The 19206-nt window shown below is 39.0% G+C and overlaps 1 protein-coding gene across 1 annotated transcript in view; it reads right to left on the bottom strand.

The window, feature by feature from the left end:
* LOC131230389 (zinc finger protein GIS2-like) overlaps positions 1–19206 on the bottom strand; it is a 36796-nt gene that overhangs the window by 2199 nt on the left and 15391 nt on the right. The gene's annotated exons all lie outside the window — the stretch shown is intronic.

The raw sequence follows: 19206 nt of genomic DNA, 5'->3' as shown, positions 1-19206 counted from the left end.
CAGTTCCTCAAAAGTGAAAAGGTCCCTTCTCAAGCACAACAAATTTTCTCATCTCTTTGGAAAAGCAACACATCTAATAAAATGGATCAAGGATTCAAGATGAGATTATTTTGAACATGTAAATAGTACAAATAATAAAAAAAGGCAAAAAATGTGTTGTATGAGGTTAACGACTGTAGAGGTAGATAAAGATTTCTGTAAACATGCAGACGGTCTTGGTGAAATGCAGTGAGAATAGGAGAGTTAAGGATGCTACTTTCAGAGACTGTTATGTGAAGACTTGGGTCTTGTGCTTTAATGCAAGGGTAAGGAGGGTCACTCTAATAAGAATGAGAAAAAGGAAAAGTGATGGCGTCTGTCAGATAATATATCATTTTAAGTGTGGAGGATACTGAAAATTTGGATGGTTTGGCTAACAAGCCTTTTTGTCAAAATTTTGCAGACAAAATGCCAAGTGAATGGACAAAGCATCATGTCACCTATTTACAGAAACAAAGTAGATACCCAAAGCTGCACCAGTTATAAGAGGATCAATTCTATGAATCATGCCATGAAGCTCTGAGAGGGGGCGGTGGAGCAAAGATCAAGAAAAGAAAGGACTCAGTCTTCTAGATAGTCATCATAATGAGGTTAAGCCTTTCAAATCTTGTTTTAACACCCATTCCTATCTAAGGCCCTTTCTCAGCAAGTGACAAGCCTTCACATCCTTCCTCGCCACCTTGATCTAGGTTCTTTTAAGGTCTTCTGCTCATCCTCTTTACAGAACCTTCAACCTTCGTCTTATCTCCCCTCACAGAAACTCTCCAGTCAGCATATGACTGAACCATCTCAAGAAGCTCGCCATCATTTCAGCATATGACTAATCCTAGATTGCTTCAGATGAAAATTGGTGATGAAGGGGAAGTTTGATTGTGGTTAAATGATCTGAAAGGAGGAGGGAATCTAAAAGGACTAGGGTCCAGGAATTGAAACGAGAGATGCAGGCTTTTTCACTTACAGATGATAGGGGCTTAGAGAAGAATTGGTGAAACATGATCCACAAAGCCAAACCAAGTAACTGGGAGATGGCAATGGTGATGGTGGTGATGAAAACTACATAAACAGTGCAAATCAGGTTTGAGCAGGTGGTTTTAAACGGCAGCCTATGAAGACTTGGGATCTTGGTATGAATATTGATATATGTTGTTATCACCACATATGAAAATTGATATATGTCGTTTTCACCACATATGATATTATGTACCATACAGCAATGATACACCATATGATCCATAGCAACATCAAAATCTCTCATGCAATGACAGGATCAGCCTTAAGCACCTACCAATAGTTTACATAAGGTTATGTGGACACCAGCTCACTCCAGTATGTGGTACAGGAAGTCCGGAACAGATGCAGTGTGCTACTTCCTCTAATATGTAGTACACTAGGGGTAGGGTCACGTGGATCAGTCCAGTAGATACTACTGGTATACAGAATATAGCTATAAATACAAATGACTACATGCATTATATCATATGATATGCCTACTATTGCATAGACAGGTATTAATCTCTATACTCTAAATATATAAATTTAGATGATAATCAAATCAATAATAAGGGCATAGGACCATAATTTGGGGTCGGGAAAAAGATCGCAAATTAACCATAACATGTATCTTGCATTATGGAACAGAAACCTAAGGGGTTTGGTGTTCTAGGCAACATCTAACATATGAAAGCTCAATTCCTTCAGACGGAACAATATACGTGGCATCCCTCTCCACTCTCTTTTTTCTTCTCTGCCTAATTTTGATCCTTTTTTCTTTTACTAAATTCAATTCAACAATAACCTACTATTAACTCGTTAATGTTAAGCAACCTATGTAATAGTCTATTAGATAGCGCCTGATTGTAATCAACCTATGTAATAGTCTATTACATTCCACCTGTGGGAGTTTTATGCTCTCGTTGCTAGTCCCCAACCCTGACAAAGGAGGGTCGCCTCAGGTTGGCAGTCGGCATCAAACTCACACCAAAACTTCCAACATGAATAAGAACAATATGACATTCCAAACTCATGCTAGGGCGTTCCCCGCCTTTTATAGAATGGAATGGCGGAAAAGGATTCATGTTGCTGACCCCAATTACTTGGGATAAGGTGTAGATGATGGTGATGATGAAATAAACTACTTTCACCCCCTCTCAGTGGATAGTAATTGCTTGGAAACAAAAAGATTTTCTGTTCAACTGGGGACAATTCCAAGGGACACACAGAGATATGGCCCCATGTAATGAACCACCCCATGATTCTTTCCACTTATGAATGGCCTAATATCATTCTAGATAAATGTGCTGCATTAGATGTATGCACAAAATGCTCTGTACATCTCACACAAACTGGGTATCACTACACTTCCTCTCTGCATACATGTGTGCGACCTTGAGGATCATAACTTTTGGGCCATGAGACATGCACCATGGAGGCCACCATTGAACGGTTTGGATCTTAGACGAACTTTCTACACTGGCATGTGTTCAATGTCTTTTAGTGTGTGCAGCTGTGCATGGCACGTTCCTTGCTAGTTGGTTTAAAATTTGAGGCAAAAGGATGAACTGAAGAACAAAATAACATCCATCTAAGAGATCTGCAATTATTCTTAAAATAATTGAGATTCCTCCCTGGAAGTTGCAATCATTTCTTAGTCAATTTTTCACCAAAATTTGAAGTTCCATAAGCAAAAATCCACCACCAACAACAATAACGATAAAGATGGCAATACCCTAAAGCCCAGATCTCAAAGACTGCTTGAAGTTTGGGTATTGTGGATGTGATTGAGAGAGAGAGAGAGAGAGCAGAAAAAGAGGAAGAAAGGAAAGCAAGAATGAGAGGAGAGAAAAGATATTAAATTACTGACGATAAGTGAGTCCAATGAGAAAGATATGGCTGTAACCAGTGTTCGAAATATCGATACTATCGGCCGATATATCGGCTGATATTATCGTCATCGGCCCCCAGCGAGACAACACTCGTCCGATAACCCCCGGAAGATACCAAAAATCCCAAAATTCAGATATCGCACAATATATCGTGCGATATCACACTATATATCGTCGATATCACCGATGCAACCCACATCGTGCGATATTGCGGTATTTTTTCCTCCATTATTGTCAGAAATCGCCAACCAGACTCACGGACACTCGGGGTTGTGGACAATAAAAAAAAAATGAATTAGAAAAGAGAGAGAGAGAGAGAGAGAGAGAGAGAGAGAAATCGGAGAGTACTTGTAGCCGTAGGCTGTGGCAGTGATCAGAGGTGGGCCATTCAACAGGCAAGCATCTGTATCCCTCTTTCTTCGATTTTTTCTGGCTATTTTCTTCAATTTCCCTCTTTCTTTGCTGATTGGAGCGTGCCTGTGCGGATTTCTCGGAGATTTGGCGAGAAATCAGGCCGAATTGAGGAAACGGAACGAGAAATCATCCTCCGAAATCCTCGCTGCGTGAAGGAGAGGGAAAATGAAGGAGATGGGCGCGAGAGGGGTGAAAAGGGGATCGGCTGCGTGGTGGTTTACTGAGCACACTCTTATCGTACTCAGTAAACTCAGTTGGGCCCACTTTTAATGTATGTAGTCTATCCACGCCGTTCATTCGTTTTCCCATATAAATTAAGGGGTTGATCCCAAAACTTAGAAATTTTAGTTGATCAGGAAACAGTGGTGATACTGATTTCCACCGTTGAAATATTTATGGGCCCTGCAGTGATGTTTATCGGTATCCAAACCGTTAATAAGATCATACAAACGTGGATGAAGGGAAAATACGAATTTAAGATTGATCCAATCATCTAAGACTTCTATGGCCCTCAAGAAATTTTCAACGGTGGATGTTCAATTCAACTGTTTTGTAAGGTGTGGGCCATTTAAACATTGTATATGGTTTATTTTTGGGCTGAAGCCCTAATATTATCTGGTAAAATGGATGGACGGAGACGATAAAATACATAAATCACGGTGGACCTCACATGAGTTTACACAGTACGCTAAGCGCAATGAGTTACTCACTGCACAATGGCAAAAGTAGTGTCACCAAGTTCTGTGGGTCCCACGGTAATGTGTTGTATCCACACCATCCATTAATTTTGAAATAATATTTTAAGGCATGACATAAACAATGATGTAGATCTAAATCTCAAGTGGACCACATTACAGGAAAGAGTGTTGAATGAGCGTCGACCATTAAAAACATTTTAGGGGCCATTAAAGTTTTGGATCAAGCTGATTTTTTGTTTGTTCCCTTCATCTAAGCTGTCCATCCCTTTTTCTCAGATTATTTTAAGCATGAAAACAAAAATGAGGCAGATTCAACGCTAAAATGGACCACACACTCTTGCATTTAATGCAACCAAGCTTATTATTTGGTATTTGGTGTGGTCCACTTGATCGTTGGATCTACCTCATTTTTGTGTTCAAGCCTTAAAATGATACGAGCAAAAGGGATTGACGGCTTGGATGTACAGATACAGCACGATGGGCCCACCCACAGAACTGCCCGTTCGGGGCTCGAGATGGGCAGGGGTAGGACGCAATCCACGTCCAGGTACGTGTCGTGCGAAGACGAGCACTAATGCTCCTCGAGCTCGAGCTGTACAAACGGTTCAAAGGAGATCAAAGTTACATGGGCCCCACAGTGATGTATTTATTATATCTACACCGTTCATCTTTTTTTAGAGATCATATTAGAGCATTATCCAACAAATGAATCATATCGAAAGATCAGCTGGACCACACCACAGATGGCAGCGGAGAATATGATTTTCACTGTTAAACAATTCGTGGGGCCCACCGTTAAAGATCAGCTGGACCCACCACAGATGGTAGCGGAGAATCTGTGACCCCAATAAGGGTTTCAATGGTAGACATTCAATTCACACCGTTGCCTTGGTGTGGTCCACTTGATTTTTTAATAAGCTTCATTTTTTGGCTAAAAACTTCAAATTATATGGTGAAATGGATGAACGGGTTGGATAAAATGCATGAATGAAGGTGGCCCCACAGAATTTACTCAGTATGCTTAGGGTATCTGGCATCTTTACATGTGGTACTGTTGCATGCATGAACAACTGTACGTGTGGATGGTGCTCTATGGACCATTCCTTAAAATAATATGACAAAATGGATGAGTGTCATGGATATACAGCACATGCCCCAAGATGGGGCCTAACAAGTACTAATATAATATTATATGTGGAATCTCAACTTATCCATGTGGGTCTAGACCACAATTAGTCCCCATCATTAATATGTATATTTCTCAAATTTTACTTATTCAGTTCTTCTTTTGCTTTTCAATGAATTGGTTGTGTTTTCATACATGACTATGATATGTTTATAAGTATCATGCATTCAATTTAAATATAATTGCATTAGTTCAGTTAAACATCGCATAGCGAAGGACCCTATAGAAAGAAAATTTATTATGTGCATCTTTTTTTTGAGATGTTATGATTTAAGTGTATATTAGGGGCCTTTTTAACAATCCCCAAAGTTTTATTAAAAAATTCAACCATTTTCTCAACGTTTCCCCATGTTTCCCAAAAAGTGCGATAAACTATACGATACAAACGATATATCCCGTGCGATAACCAATACGTATCTGTATCCCAAGGGTGCGATACATCGTGCGATACTGATATTTCGAACACTGGCTGTAACACTCCCCTTCATCTCCCACTATGTATTGGCACGTTTGCCAATCATCTCTGGGACTCTGTCATTGAAAGAAGAAAGAAAGATTTTCCCCCTAGAAAGCCCATTACCTATCCATGAGGGAGTGAATCAGTCTCATCAAAACGGCCTTATCTAATCTCCCCTCTTACTTTCTCACCTTATTTCATTGCCCTAAGTCTATCATTAATAGGATTGACAAACTCCAAAGAGACTTTTATGGAATGGTAACTCGGACAACAATAAATTTCACCACCTCTCTTTGTCTGAGGTTTGCAAACCACATAGGAGGGGCTGGATCCAGAGAGCTTTCGGCCATTAATTCCTCCCTCCTTAGCAAATGGCTTTGCCGTTTTGCTAGGGAGGAAGGCTCTTTGTGGAGAATTTTCTTGTCTTCTAAATATGGCTTTCAAGGGGGGAGGTCGATTCTCCAAATCAACCTCCCTATATAGAGCTTCCTGTCTGGAAAGCTATCTCTTGCCTCAAGCCTTCCATCCCAAAAGGAGTTCCGTTTAGTCTAAGGGATGGATCCAGAATCATATTCTAGCTAGACCAGTGGATTCTTCATAGGCCTTTGGCCTCACTCTTCCCAGGTCTGGTAAGTATCAGTTTGGATTTATCCTCTTCAGTTGCTAATTCTTTCTCTATTGCTGGATCATGAGTTTGGTGCCCTCCTTGCAGGAGAGCTCTCACGGACAATGAAACTAATGAATTTCTAGAGCTTCTAAACCTTCTCCAAGGCATTCACCCCTACTCCAAGTCAGCTGACTCCATAGATTGGTCGCAGTCTCCTTCCAGCTCATTCTCTTGCAGATCCTTTCTCCAGATCATCCATGGAAATCCTCCCCCTTTGGGCTGGTTCCTAGGCTTCTTCTGGTCCTATGGGGGTCCACCCAAAGTTGTTGCCTTTCTCTAGATCCTTGCCCGGAGAAGAACCCTCAAAGTTGACAATCTTCAACATAGAGGGTTGATCCTTCCCAATGGCGAGTCCATCAGCCAACTTTTCCTGCATTGCCCTTTTGCCTAAGAAGTGGTACTCGATCTTGTCCAAATTACATGTTGATTGGGTGATGCCTAGTTCGGTCATCAATTTGCTCTTTGCTTGGCACGCCTCCAGAGTCGGTAGAGGGTATACCTCAGCTTGGCGTTTGGCAATGATGGCCATCGTCTGGGAGCTTTGGAAGGAGAAGAATAATCGTTGCTTCCGTGATATTTTTGCTTCTTCCTCCACAGTTGCTAGCTTGGTTTTCCGCGATATCAAAGATTGGGAGGCTGCTCTCATCCCTGCAGATCCCGCACTAATATCTCATTAGCTGGATTAGCTTCAGGTTTGCATCTCTCTTTGGTTTTGAGGGTCTGTGAGGCTTTCTTTCTTCCTGTTTGTGGTTGTTTAGAGATGATTAGCTTCTCTTAGGTTTTTTAATTTGTTGTTTTTGGTTTTTTGTCTTGTTGTCTCTTTGTTTGCTTCTGTTTTTGAGTTGCTTTCACTCCCTTGATAAAATATTCAATCTTCAAAAAAGAAATACTCCCCTTCAAGCTGAAGCATACATATCATGAATGTGCAGCTTGACAAATATACGATCTACTTTAGTACAACCCAAGGCTATTGTGAACATGCCTGTCAGTTAGTCCTGAGACTTGACAGGCGGCATGCAAATTTCCTTAGTAGCAACCTTCTCCTTGACGAAGTAGCATTTGACCTCAATGTGCTTAGTTCTCTCATAATAGTCAGGGCTGTTGACAATATCAGAAGTTGCTTGATTATCGTTACACAGCCTCATGGGAGTATCAATCATAAATCCAAACTCACATATTAACATTCTAATCCAAATGAGTTCACCTGTTGAATGGGCCATTGCCCTGTATTCAGCCTGAACACTTGAACGACCCACTATACTCTGCTTCTTACTTTTCCATGTAACTAGATTATCACCTACAAAAGTGCAGTAGCCAGTCAGTAGATCATCTGTCAAATGGAGAACCAACCAGTTTGTATCAGAATATCCTTCTACACAAAGATGGCCATTCTGCTTATAGGTAATAAAATGACAAGGTGCTTCCTTTAAACAGCTAAGGATACAAAACACAGCCTCCCTATGAGGAACTCGCTGAGCTGCATAAATCGACTAACTATGCTGACTGGATATGTAATATCAGGTCGGGTAATCGTTAGATATATTGACTTTCCAACCAGTCAATGATATCTTCCTAGATAATCAACCAATTCCCCTTGATCCACACTAAGTTTCTTATTTAAATCCATGGGAGTTCTGATGGGCCTGAATCCTAGAAGACTTGTCCTCTCCAATAAATCCATCACGTATTCTTGTTGTAACAGATTAATGTTGACACCTCAATGCTCAAGAAGTACTGAAGACTGCCCAAGCCCTTCGTATAAAAGTGTTGCTGTAAAAATTCCTTCAAGTTGGCTACCACTATATCACTACCTACGACAATGATATCATCCACATATACAACCTACACAATCGTGCCTATCTCACTTCGCCTTACAAAAACGGAATGGTCGACCTAACTACGTTTCATTACAAATTCGAATACTGCATTACTAAACTTGTTGAACCAAGCTCTTGAATAATACACTTGATAGCCTTTCGGTTCAAACTTGTCACGAACATGATCGAGCTGATATACGAAACACACGCAACCAAAAACTTTTAGAGGAATAAAGAATGTAGGAATTTGAGAACAAAAGATAGAGAAGTGATTTTCTATAAAAGACAGAAAAAGGCATCTGATTTATTACATAGCATGCAGTTAAGACTACATTACTCTAAAATATTTTCAAAACACTCATATTCAATAACAATGCCATAGCAACCTCAAGTAAATGATGTTTCTTACGTTCAACCAGTGTTTCAAATAGTGCCCATAGCGTAGCGGTAGCGTATGCTACGTAGCGTAGTGTGGCCATAGCGCAACGTAGCGTCCCAAATAGCGTAAATCCCCTATAGCGTACACTACAACTACGTAGTGCACGCTACAGCTACGTAGCGCATAGCATTTGTAGAGTAAGCTACAATGTATTTTTTTACTATTTTAGTTTTTTAATTATTTTTTCACATTTTCTTTGTTTCTAATGTTGAGGAATGTGACACTTGTATTGTACTTGATACTTTTAACCTATGGGAATTTTATTTCTTTTCATAATTGTGACTTGTGGTTTCAATTCAAGGTGTCCCGTATCGGTATCGGTTGGCGTAATGGTGCTCTCCGAAACCGATACGGATACGGGGACGTAACGGCGATATGAGGGCGTAACGGCCCGTAATGGTGCAAAAAAAAAAAAAAAAAATTGCCAAAAAAAATATGAAAAAATATGGATTAAATCCGGAATATTCTAAGCATTCCAAATATGCATTCATTTATAAATTGGAAATGTTTATGGTGGTGTAACGGTCCACTCTTTGGTGAGAAGTTGTATTGGACTGTCCGATGAATTTATGAACCAGATAACCTGAATTTGACTACAAAATTCATATATTTAATTTTCTAACTATCTACTATCAATGATAGATATATTAGAATGAATGTAATATGAAAATATCTTACATTAGGTGTTTGCAATTATTTTTGAGGAATTTCTTGAACATACCTGTGCACGTGACTGTGATTCCTGTCTATGACCTGTCATCCTCAAGTCAAGAATATTATTAAAAAAAATTAGTAGTGTCTGATATACTCCCCTGTAACTTGATCAAGGATTACTTGATTGGTTGTCAGGGAAACTATTTTAAATACAAGTTCGGCAGTGTCAAGTGTGTGTTTGGCTTCTTGCAATAATACTGTTGTGAGTTGTCTGCTGCAAATACTTACCTTAATACAAATATATACTCATAATCACATGTCACCACCAAAATGAAAATCTGTTTTTTTGTGGTTGCTCGACCTCCACATCATCGTCATCGTCACCATCAGGCTGAGGCTGTCCAATAGGTGTAGGTGTTGCATATCCATAATATCCAGTGCCAAAAGAAAATATTAGATCAACGAAACCAGAGGATAACTGATCTTGACTAGTCAACAACTCTGACCCCGAGTAAGGATATCCACAAGTGCCCGCCGAATAGCCATACTGGTGCCCATACTCAGGTTGTTGAGAATCTTAAGATTGAGAGTGTCTACTGTGATGAGTAACTTGGATTTGGATCTGGATATCTATAATCATATGGATATTGATCGGGAGGACTACTCCAACATGAATGTGATGGAACAGGCTCAGTATAACCACCATAATCATAATCCAATTGATCATAAGAATATCCATCATAACAACCAAGACCATGAGCCTGCTAATGTTCCGGACCTCCCGGACCCGGTGCACCACTAGATGTACCCTCCTCCTGCTGGCTATATCGTGACTCGGTACACTCATAAGTCCGACCTCGTGTACTAACTCGTCGATTTTCATCGGCATCGCGATCTGTAGATAGCTGTATAGGGCGCTGAGCAACACCAGAAGTGTCAACACTAGGGGCAGGGGGGTCATCGTCACCATCATCCAACACGGTCACGCTACCACTGCTCGTACTCTTTTGTTGATCTTGAGCCGTACCCGTACTTGGCATAAACACTACCCCTTTTACTGGGTCCAACACATCTGCACGACTCTCTTGTTGCGCTCTACGTATTTTTAGGTCATCAATTTCCAATTCTTCACTATCCTCTTCAATTTGTTTTTCCCTTGTTTCCAACCAAGGTAGAAGCGGGTCATCCTCATCATAAATATTGTCCAAGTTTATTGGACAGTAGTCTCCGTCATCGACAGCTGTAATGCTCCTGTGATGTCGTCGCATTCTTAATTTTATATTCTAATGCATGAAGACAAGTCTATCTAATGTTCTAGTCTGCAATCTATTCATATTCTTTGAATGAATAAGCACAAAACAACTCCAATTCCTTTCGCAGCTAGATGAAGATGTTGTCTGGCTTAAAACTTTTACTGCAATTTTTTGGAGAGCCTTCGTACTCTCTCCGAAATTAATCCACCATTCGGCCGATTGCAACCTATATACTGCATGCCGTACAAGAGCATATCCAAAGCTACCAAGGCAATTTCCAAATGTATCTAATTCATTCAACGCCTTTATTTGCATATCTAAGTTAGGCTCTAATCTCTTTATCACATTTTTTAGCCCGACACGAACTTCGTCATCCTCAACAAATGATTGGGCATATCTATACCTAGGATTTAGATACTAACCTGTTGCATGAAGATTGTGATGGAGTTGTCTTGTCCATCTCCTGTCGATCATCCTCCAATAAGACTCCCAGCTTCTGCAATCACGTTGAATTGCCAACTTTGCCTTATCCATGGCATCGTATAGGAAGCCCATGGTAGGTGTTTCGTCGATTTCAACAAGACGGAGTACCCTCATTAGTGGCTCCATCACCTTTAGAATCGACTTGACCCTCTTCCAATATTTGTTGTCCCGTATGGTGTTCACAACTTCAACCGGTTCCCTGATGTCTTCTGCCCATGTTTTGTGTTGAGCCATTCTCGAGAAGCGAACATCTCACTCAACTCTCCCCTATGCTGGAATAAACTCTCTAATGCTATAAAGTTTATTACGAATCTAGTCGCTGCAGGCCTCAACAACTCTCGTCCTTTCGTGAACTTTCTCATTATTGCGACTACTTGATTATGGTTGTAAATAAACGTCGTCACTTCTCTTGCCCTTTCGACCATTTCCTTGACATTCTTCTTCCCAATATCTTCCAATATAAGATCAATACAGTGGGCAGCATATGGTGACCAAAAAAGATGTTTTCTCTTATTCATCAACATGTCCTGCAAGCTTATATGATGCTTCATTATCTGTCACAATCTGCACTATATTCTCCTCCAATCTCGTCCACAACTTTATCTATTAGTCCATTAATATAATTAGAATTTTTTGTTGCCTCTGAGGCATCAATTGACTTGTGGTATATAGTTCCTGAGTGGCAGTACACCATGAAGTTGATCATGCTGCGTCTGGTAGGGCCAGTCCAACCATCACACATGATCGTGCATCCTCTGGCTTGCCATACAGGTTTAAAGGTAGCCACGTATACTTTCACATCCGCATACTCTGCATCTGTCCATTTTCCCCTAATCTCCTTAGTCGTGAGAGCTTTTATTCTTTCACCTGCTTCTGCTACTGCATCAATTACCACCTGCTAATATGGAGAATTGGCCGCGTTATGAGGTATGTTGGCATGTATAAATAACTTTGCTGTTGCTCTACCTAATTTCTCAACAAAAGTTCTACTCCACATTTGTCTTATCTTCTTTTGTTTAGTTGATTCTACAAGATTGGATCAATAGAAGGTCTCCTAGGCTCATTTACTTCTTCATCCAAACGTATAGGGGCATCACGTGAAGATGTCTGTCGTCGGCTCCCAAACACACGTCGTAACCCACCAAACCTATCGTCGGCTCTCAAACACACGTCGTAACCCACCAAACCTACCCCCCCCCCCCCCCCCAATCACATACTAACTCATGCGTGCCAAACATGCGGCAACGTTCTTCCTCTTCACGAGCTAGACGCAAGCTCTCCTAGCTATAGTTACTTCCCGATCTGAATCTTGGTCAGAATCAATAATATCTTCATCATGAACGCCCATATATTCAGGACCAAACACCTCCTGTCGAGCTGCATCCAAAACATCATCTTTCTTCTTTTGTACAGCAGCACGTTTACCCTTCGACTCATCTAGACTAGCTTGCATTAAAAGCATTATTTCTTTCGGTACTCTAAAACATGCCGCAACTTGACCCTTTCGATGTGACAAATGTTGTTTGAGATGGGTAATTCCACCAGTCACTATTCTATCACAATACTTGCACTTCATTTGGTGCCTAGTACCACCAACCCTCTCACAATGTTGTCATCCAATATCCTCACTTGTTGTTAGCCAGACCCAGACATTTCTTTAGGTTTAAGTATATACTAGATAATTAGATATAGATTAGATATGAGAATGAGTGTATGACTTATGTCAATAAAGATGATTTTATGTTCTAACTAAACCCTAAGAAGCTCCAAAACCTGTCCAATATAAGCAAATAAAAACATAAAGTCACTAATTCGAAAATATAAAAAAAAAACTATAAAATGACACCACAAATCTGTAAAATGCACATTATCATGTTCTACTATGATTAACACATCATATTGTATGATTAAAACAGCAAAACATACATTAAAAAATGATTTTTCGAATTAAAAAAATAACCAAAATTATTGCGTAAATAGAAAAAAATATAAAATGACACCACAAATCTGTAAAATGCACATTAACATGTTCTACTATGATTAATACATCATATTGTATGATTAAAACAGCAAAACATACATTAAAAATGATTTTTCGAATTTTTAAAAAAAGGCCAAAATTACTACGTAAATAGAAAAAATATAAAAATATATAGAATGACACCGCAAATCTGTAAAATACACATTAACATGTTCAACTATGATTAACACATCATATTGTATGATAAAACAGCAAAACATATATTAAAAAATGATTTTTCGAATTTTAAAAAAAAAAGGCCAAAATTATTGCGTAAATAGAAAAAATATAAAAAAATATAAAATGATATCACAAATCTGTAAAATGCACATTAACATGTTCTACTATGATTAACACATCATATTCTATAATTAAAACAGCAAAACATATAAAATAAAATAAAATAAAAGTATAAATACCTATTTTTGACGAATTTTTGAAAAATGGCCCACCGAGCTTCGATTCAAGAAAATCCGTAATATAATGTGTTTTTATCTCAAATACTAAGCCAAGATTGGTCGAAAATAGTAGTAGAAGGATTGAAAAACAGTTTGGAAGCAAGAGGTTTCAAAAAAACAGCAAAAACATAGCTTAAAATGAAAAAAAAAAAAAAAAGTGACCGTTATATGATCGTTATGGGCTAGCCGTTACAGGCCAGTAATGGCCGTTACGCCCGTAACGGGCCCATAACGGCCGTTACAGTTGCAAAATCGGCCCATCGCCCGTTACGCCCCCGTATCGCGTAACGGGCTCCACCGTTACCATTACATATCGGCCGTTGTGGCCGATACGTAACCAATTTAGGATTCCTTGATTTCAATTAGACATTATTAATTAAAGTGGTTTGCTTAGAAAGTTGTTGATGTGATAATTATTTAATTTTGCATATATATGTGGATTGGCTTTTGATAAATGATAACTAATAACTTTTTTGAACATGCTTAAAATTGATAAAATGAATCATCTTTTAGGCATTTTTATTTTTTTTCTTTTTTTTCCACTATTTATTATATTTGTCCTGTTTTTAAATTAAAAAATAGAAGTATCGTGTAGCTTACACTACACGCATATTTACGCTACACGCTATAGAGGGCTAAGCGCTACACATCACGCTACTGCTATTTAAAACACTGCGTTCAACTACCTCATTTGTTGTGATGTGTGCACATCAAGTTTGGTGAATAATGCCATAAGACGAAAGATACAAGTTAAAAGCTACTAAGACCACAATGAGTGCACTACCAACTACCAAGACCACAGCTACCATTGAAGTATGTACCACAACATCCCCAATTATTTCTTCCTCCAAAGCAACCTACGCCTAAATCTCTACAACCAGAACGGCTACCACGGTTATAAGCACCACCATGACTTCTCCCATCTCCACTGCCATATGTAAAAAAGCAATGTTTATGAATCTCTATCGGAAATCAATGCCAACCAATATCAATAAAAATTCATGTAAACAATGAGTTTGGCCTAGCCCAAATGATTTATGATTGGTGAGGAAGAATGGATAGAAGAGGGACTTATTAGGGATACTAATGCTTCAATTCAAAGTAGTTTTTGCTGCCACTTGATGGTGGGTGTAACTTTCGATACAGGCCCAAGTAAACGACACTTAAGAAAGGATGTGTGGAGAAAGAACTGTAATTCTTGAAAGATGACATTGGAAGCTCAATCATTAAATACTCCTCATGCTAGTTGTTTGTCAAGATCTTAGTCCTCTATTAAAGCTTTCAAACAAGAAGAAAAATTGATCTTAGCTTCTCTTATCCTTTCTTCGAGCTACAGAAGGATCTGGTCATGCATGTGCAACTTTTTAGTGCATCACTCTTTGAAACTTCAGGCCTAATAGATATGATTACAAATAGGCATGGCCATGGGTAAAGAGAGCCTAATGTGAAATGGAGTGTATGATCCAAGTTGTAACTTAAAAGGTTGGTGAGAAGAAATTTCTCTTGTGCATGTCAGTGATGAGATTAAAAAGTAGTACCAACTGAGCTTATGTTCCAACTCGATCTGCAGGGGTTGAAGATGGGATAGGATCACATCAGTAGGGTGGCGTGAAAGGTCAGAGATAGGGAGACCAGATAAGAGATTTTTGTCTCAGGGGCATCTTTGACAGGTAAAGGAGATATAGGTACCTCAACATCAAGGTACAGATTATGTCAACTGAGAAAGTGATGAAGTCGAAACAAAAATGTGCAATGCTGCTTTGGACCGAGAAAGCCAAATCACCCCAGTCAGTTTCGATGATCAAGATGACTCTATGAGAACCTTGCATGAAGTTAACACCTCAGAGCCCTTTAGTTGGTTGGGAACAGATAATTAGATGTAAAAGGCAAATGAAGTAGTAGTTTTGACAGTCCACCAAGCAGGTTGACTCGAGAGTCGAGCAAGTCCACTCGGCCAAGTAACAATTCAGTGAATGGATCGAGATGCACCCAGACTGCATCTAAAATAGGCTTGACTTGCGCAAGTCAACCATTACCCGCACATGTTGCGCTCAAACGAATTAGAGGAGGTGGTCGAGGAGGAGAAGGAGAAGAAAAGGAAGAAGACATAATAAATTTTCATTTACCATGTATACCTTTTTATAATAATATATAATTTAAAAAAAAATAATAATAAATAAAAAAATAGCTTCTAACCCGCCTGGTTGACCCATAGAGTCGTTGACACAACCAAATTGGAAAAAGAATTATATATATATATATATATATTATTCGAATACATAAATTTTCCATCAAGATCAAACCATAAATTCTCCGCGGACGCGGTAGAAAATAAAAATAAATATGCTCTTTTCAAGACCAACAGCCTACCAGCCACTATGCTAGTAATCATAATAATCCCTGGTCTTATTTTATGCAGGCCATACATGCCAGAATGCCAGCAATACATTTCCAAAAAAAAAAAGAACTTTTTTATTCTATCATAACTATTCAGCAAATAGTCTTTACATGCATATATGCTCTTTCTTAAAGCAAGAGGATCCCTAATATCATCCTCGCCAACCATTAATTCTAATCCTAACCATCTATTAAACTAAACTACTAAAAATGACCATAAAATTCTCGAATCCCATCACAACCATATAGGGTTTATGTAAATTGATCATAACTCACTCAAAAATTATTGAAATTGCATGATCTCAGGCTCGTTTGAAAGCTACCTCAATAGGCTTTTCAAATGGAACTAATTTCATATCATTCAAACATCATTTGATACATGCAAAGTGGCCCATAAAACAAGTAACAAAAATACAAAGGGGAACTTGTTCTGCAAGCCATCATCCATCAGTACTGTAAGTCTGTAACAACTAATTCAATAATAAAACCTCTGGATTTGTGGAACCACACAATCCAGTTAGGCAACTTATGTCCAGATCCATCATCAGACCATCGATCTAATCTAGATCATTGATCAAGCCAATCTAAATGGTTAGATCATGCAGATTTTTTATCGGTTAGTTTTTGTGGCCTTGAGGAATCCTTTGATCCATCATGTATGGTTCCAGATGCATTAGCCACCCAGTCAGAGGTCAATTCTAAGTCAAGAGTCTAGGTCTGTGAACTATGGGTTTTGATGAGCCGAGACGGAGAATAGGGGCCATTGAATATCTCTTAATGCAATTTTAAGAACTAATCCCCAATGAACAACTAAAAGACGCACCGAGGCAAAATGTGCCAGCATTATTGATGTTGTCCCTAGGGCTACTTTGCCAAAATCAAGTTGCATATAGTACGAGCATATCAAGCATGAAAATTTTCAACGATAGGTGGACAAACTGTTCATGGGAAGTCTTTAGCTTCAGAAAACATTTTGTTATGATCTTACTTATCTGGATCTTGGGTCTTTCCTGAAATCTAGTTGCAAAATTGGAATCATCAAATCCACATCAAATTCAATGGAAGAGCACCCTAAATTAAAGGCGATTACATAAATGGCTTGTCACCACATTTGGGTTAACAAACTCAAGTACGTTTACAAGGATGATCACATGAGTTGTGTAACTTTCATTGGTTAGTTTTTGGTAGTTTTATTTGTAATGTCACTTTACATAGTTTGCCAATCCAACAGCTAAACCGGGGACTCGAGTGAGCCCAATTTACCTGGTCATCAACTGGGGTGAATAGATTAAGATGTACCTGGATTGTATCTGACTTGGGGCTGACTCCCCCAAGTCAACTGAGACCTAATTGAGGCATTTGGAATCGGGCGAAGCACAGATGGATCAAGAGAGAGGAGGAGACAATAATTTTTTATTATTATTTATAGATTCTTATAAGAAGTATATGATTGAGAAAGTTAATTTCTTGGCCTACTAGGTCTACCCGCTGATTTCTGAGTCAATCCCAACTGGTGATGGGCCGAGTCCAAATCAGAGTCCCAGCTTTGAATTATGGTTACTTGTGTCTAGCCAAAACTGAGATCATATTGAACACTTTAAAAAGTAAAAGAGGTTAATTGAAAAGAGACCTTACATTAACACAAAAACTATCTTCAACAAAATGTTATTTAGCAATATAGTTTCTAGAGATGGTGCAAACATTGTTAAAGTTTATAGCAAGATAAGGGCCAAGGGGTCCAGGCTATTCTGAAGAATATGGGAGAAGAAAGCTTCAAATATCCTTCTGTCAACATATCAATAAAGGCCTACCTACCAGACAAGGTAGAGCCTATGGTGTCAATTTTAGAGTCGCTGCTAGCCTTTTCTTTGTATAATTCAAGGACGCTAGAATCCTTGTTGTTGCCTGAATATTGAATTGTAAGAAACCCTCCGATTTCCAAGAAATAGACTCCACAAAGGTCTTTTCACCAAAATCTTGGGTAAGGACCATGGTTATAGAATAGGAAGATGTTAGGCACCCTACTCCATTCGTAATATAGCAGTCTCTATCCAAGGAGAACAAGATTCCAATAATTGAAATTTCAGCAAATGGTTGACTTGTGTCCCAAAGGTAAAAGAAAAGATATAAGGAATTAAACAAAGTGGACAAAGTTTTTCCGCATCCAAGAAAATCAATCAAAAAATAAAGGGGTGAGGGCCCTAGACCTAGGCTTGGTTGGGTCCCACAGCTCTGGAATCTTTCCGTTTTTTCCGTTGAGTTTGAGTGGGTTTTGGTGAGTTTTAGGTCACATTCGGGCTTAGGATTGGTCCTGAGCATGGGTTCGAGCTGGTTTGGACTTGAGTATGGGTTTGGGCCTACAATCCTTTCACCTTGATGCAATGCAAGACTCTCACTCCATGATGAATGGGTTCATTAGCCTAAGCACTCTATTGAGTGGGATGTCTACACCTCATTGCCTGTATCAGTTTTTTAAAAAGATCAGTACATATCAAGTGATAGATTGCTCATGTTGGCCATATTCACTGATATATAGATCATATTAGCATCGTTTTTTAAAAATAAAAGGAATATTGGGTCAATATTCAGAATATTGGGTCAATATTCAGAAACACATGGGAGAGGTACAAAAGCTTCCATGGTTGGGCAACATTCTACAACTGATTTATACATAAAGCAGTGGGTTATTTCACCTTGCAACCATGACCAAACGCATGAAGAATGGGTTATTTGATTGATCTACGGCAGCGTATAAAACTTCCACTTGATCAAGCAATAGATGATGGAGGAACTTCATCTATCACTTCCAGATTTTGAAGTGTTAGAAGCTGACTGTGAAGCTTCTCCAGTAAGCCTCGGAGCAGTTTAGGTCAAAAGGTCAATCTATTGCCATCTAAATTGAGAAGTTCAGCGATTGACAAAGGAATACCTTTGACATGGATATGCTACAGTGTTGTCTTTAAGGTGATGGCAACCTTACTCTTCATTGGTGTATTTTATTTTTTTTTCCAATTGGTGCCTCAAGGTACTTAATTCAAACGGAACTCAATATTCAGCATACCAAATAGAATGCATTGCTTCAAGTGTACACTTGCTACATTAGGGGGACCCTCCCGATGGACGTTTTTAATTTTTGATCTATAGAAGAGGGATACAAAATAAGTCCTTCACTCTATGGCATGTATTCAGTGCAGGTCAAGTCAATTGTGCATTCCACAAGAATCGTTGCAAGAACAGATCATTTAACAGATATAAAGTGGCAAACTTGGGGGACACTTCAGGCCTAACAAGTCACTTGTGTTAGTAGAAAACTAATACTAATAGATATTAACCTTGAATAAT

The sequence above is a fragment of the Magnolia sinica genome, chromosome 17 (assembly GCF_029962835.1).
Source record: "Magnolia sinica isolate HGM2019 chromosome 17, MsV1, whole genome shotgun sequence".
In the NCBI taxonomy this organism is placed as follows: Eukaryota; Viridiplantae; Streptophyta; class Magnoliopsida; order Magnoliales; family Magnoliaceae; genus Magnolia; species Magnolia sinica.
The sequence above is the reverse complement of the archived record's forward strand: the minus strand, read 5'-3'. Positions and strand labels throughout refer to the sequence as shown.